The following is a 3681-nucleotide window of genomic DNA, read 5'->3' on the forward strand; positions in this document are numbered from 1 at the left end:
TAATAAATATTTGTTGAACATCTATTATATGGCAGACATTGTTCTAGATGCTGGAGACAGTAGTTAATAAAACAAACAAAAAAAAATCTTAGCCTGATGGAGTTTAGATTCTAAGAGAACACAGAAAATAAATGACACGAATAAGCAAAATACATACTGAATAAAGTACTGATGGTGATAAATGCTAACAAGAAAAGCAAAATGTGTGTGTGTGTGTGTGTGTGTATGTGTATGTAGGTATGGAGGTGTAGGAATATGGAGTTTTAGATTGGGTTGCCAAGGAAGACTTCATGGATATTCTTCTGAGTAAGGATCTGAAGGGTATGAAAGATCCAGTCATGTGGATTTCTTTGGACAGAATATTTCAAGCAAAGGAAAAGAAATATGGAGGACTAAGGTGGTGTTTATCTAGAACAGTCAAGAAACTTTACAAAGAGGCCTGAGCAGTGAAAGTGAGGGAAAGAGGAGTCCAGGTACAGGAGATGAGAAGCTCATGTGGACTCTGGGGTCCATCAGCAGGGCTTTGGCTTGCATTTCTAGTGAGGTGGAAGCTGATGTAAGATTTTGAGGAAAGGACTGAAAACATCTGATGTCTCTACACAGGTTCTCCCTCAATTTGCCCATTCTATTGAGAAAATATTTAAGGGGAAGAATGGTAGATGGGAGACTCATTAATATTTTATTTATAATACTAATGTAGGCAAAAACAGAATGCAAATTAGACTCAGAAAGTAGCAGAAGAATTGCATGGAAGGGAATGTTTTCAAGGTAGATTATGTGAGTCACCAGTGTGATACAAGGTATAGGAGAAAAAGAGCAGTTAAGGATGATTTCAAGATATTTGAACTAAACAATTGGAAGAATGGAGTCCTCATTTCCTGAGGTGGGAAAGATCAATAAAGGCATATTTAGGTGGGAGGGGTCAGTGGGAGACATATGAGGAGTTAAGTTTGGGCCTTTAGGTAGGTTTATACCAGAAAATCTATTGGAAAACAGCTACTTCCCATGCCCTTCTCCAGTATTATGTTAGCTCAGGCCAACATCACCTCTCCATGGATTATTGAAATAATTCCTGATTAATGTTTCCTTTTCTTTCTTTCTTTCTTTCTTTTTTTTTTTTTTTTTTTTTTCCATTCTTGCCTCCTACAATGAAGTCTCTCAGCTCTCAGTGGCGGTTAGTGTGAAAATTGTATGAAGTGAGTCAGATCATGTCAGTCCTACTGCTCAAGACCCTCCCATGGCTTCTAAAGTCATTCACCATGAAAGGTTTTACCCTGGTCTCTTTTGTTTGGCCAACAAAAAACTCTGATTTCTCTCCACCCTCTCCACTCATCCCATTCCCCACTCTAAACCCTTCAACCACATGTCCAAGGACTTTGTGTTTGCTATTTCCATTGCTCTCTATGTTCTTCACCAAGCGCCTCAAGGCTTGCTTCCTTAATTTTTTGTCAGGTCTTTGCTCACATGGAACCTTAACAGAGTCAGCTTCCCTGATAATTTTTTTCATAAAATATCAAGTTTCTCCATCCTTAATTAACCGAATAGTTAATTACTTTAATCTTGCTTATTTTATTATTTTTTTTTAATTTTTTTTTCAACGTTTATTTATTTTTGGGACAGAGAGAGACAGAGCATGAACGGGGGAGGAGCAGAGAGAGAGGGAGACACAGAATCGGAAACAGGCTCCAGGCTCTGAGCCATCAGCCCAGAGCCCGACGCGGGGCTCGAACTCCTGGACCGCGAGATCGTGACCTGGCTGAAGTCGGACGCTTAACCGACTGCGCCACCCAGGCGCCCCTAATCTTGCTTATTTTAAAGCATTTAGTAATTTTTTAAAAATTTTATTTAGCATAAATATGAACACATATAACTGCATGTTATTGACATAGAATTAAGAAACAGGAATATTCATATGCACATATCCAACTTGAAGATATAATTGGAATTTGGAATCATGTGGTTGGTAAACTGAGATATGTGTATCAGTGGGGGAAAAGAGAGGGAAAATAAGATCAGAGGTGTATGACAGGATTAGTTCATAAAGGTACGTTTCAACTAGAAGTTGAACTCATACTGAAGGCCCTTATAGGCAACTTTGATTTCATAAAGTGGGCAACTTGACCTTAGTTTAGTCAATTATTGCATACAAATAACAGAAATGCTGCCATTTAGGAAGAAGATGGCTGGGTTGGTTAAAATACAAAACCCAACTATGTTAAATGTTTTTAATGTCACATATATATAAAATAACATACATATAAAGGCTAAAAATTAAAGAATGGAAAAAGACATACTGTGAAACACTAAAAAAGGCAACATGTGTAGATATATTAATATAGCTCATGTAATAGACTTATAGGTAAAGCTCATTATTAGAAATACGAGAGATGCTTCATATTGAAAAATGATTCAACAGAAACAAAACACCCAAATTCATACACACCTAAAAATGTGTCTTCAAGCCATGTAGAGTAAAATCTGACAAAATTAGAAGAAAAACAGAAATTTTTACACTTGCAGGAAATTTTGCAATACTTTCAGCAGTAACGGAACAAGTAGAAAAATACAAGTATTAACAGCACACAGTATTGATCAACATGATTGCAAATTTGAACTAATGGATATGTAAAGAATCCTAATCTTCTAAACTGCACTATGCACATTTTTCAAGCTTAATACATAAAACATAAACAAAACAATGACTGTATGCCAGGTGTAAAGCTTGTTTCAATAAATTTCAAAATTGAAGTTCTACAGAAGACTTAATCTGAGAACAATAAAATAAAGCATGAAATCATTAGCTAAAGGTAATTATAAAATTCCATATTTCCTTAAATAAAACAGTAAATTTCTAAGTAATTTAGAATCAAAGAAGAAATTATAATTAACATTGAAAATTATTCATGGACAAATATTAATAGCACACAAAATGCTACGTATCAACACTCTTGCATTTTCAAAGAGAATTGTTGTTTTAAATGCATATATTAGTAGAGAAGAAAACCTAAAAATCAATTCGAAATTTAGAGGGTTGCTTGGGTGGCTCAGTTGGTTAAGGGTCTGACTTGAATTCAGCTCAGGTCACACTGGGTGTGAAGCCTACTTAAAAAAGAAAAAAAAAGAAACAAACAAATAAGTATTTAAATCTTAAAAAGTAGAAGAAAAAAGATAATGAAAGAACAGAAGTTAGTAAAGAGAAAAATAACATATACTAAAATAATCAGCAAAGGCAAAATTGTTTTTTGTGAAAACACTTCAAACTTTTTAACTCTTAAGAAACTATTAAAAGAATAAAAGAGGGGCGCCTGGGTGGCTCAGTGGGTTGAGCGTCTGACTTCCGCTCAGGTCATGATTTCCCAGGCCATGAGTTCAAGCCCCATCTCGGGCCCTGTGCTGACAGCTCAGAGCCTGGAGCCTGCTTCGGATTCTGTGTCTCCCTCTCTATCTCTGTCCCTACCCTCCTCGTGCTCTGTCTCTCTCTGTCTCAAAGATAAATAAACATTTAAAATATTAAAAAAAAAAAAAAAAGAAGAAGAAGAAGAAGAAAAGGGAGGGGTGCCCTGGTGGCTCAGTAGGTTAAGCATCAGACTTTTGATCTCAGCTCAGGTCATGATCTCAAGATTCATGAGTTCTAACCCATGCTCTGCTCTGACAGTGGGGAGTCTGCTTGGAATTCTGTCT

The 3681-nt window shown here is 36.3% G+C and overlaps 1 non-coding gene across 1 annotated transcript; it reads left to right on the forward strand.

Annotated features, from left to right (window-relative positions):
- The first annotated feature begins 3303 nt into the window (after window positions 1-3303).
- TRNAG-UCC (transfer RNA glycine (anticodon UCC)) lies at window positions 3304-3388 on the forward strand. Its single transcript has one exon. It is a non-coding gene; the product is annotated as a tRNA-Gly (tRNA).
- The last annotated feature ends 293 nt before the right edge of the window (window positions 3389-3681 follow it).

This window comes from Herpailurus yagouaroundi, unplaced genomic scaffold (assembly GCF_014898765.1).
Source record: "Herpailurus yagouaroundi ecotype Mexico unplaced genomic scaffold, PumYag 28, whole genome shotgun sequence".
NCBI lineage: Eukaryota > Metazoa > Chordata > Mammalia > Carnivora > Felidae > Herpailurus > Herpailurus yagouaroundi.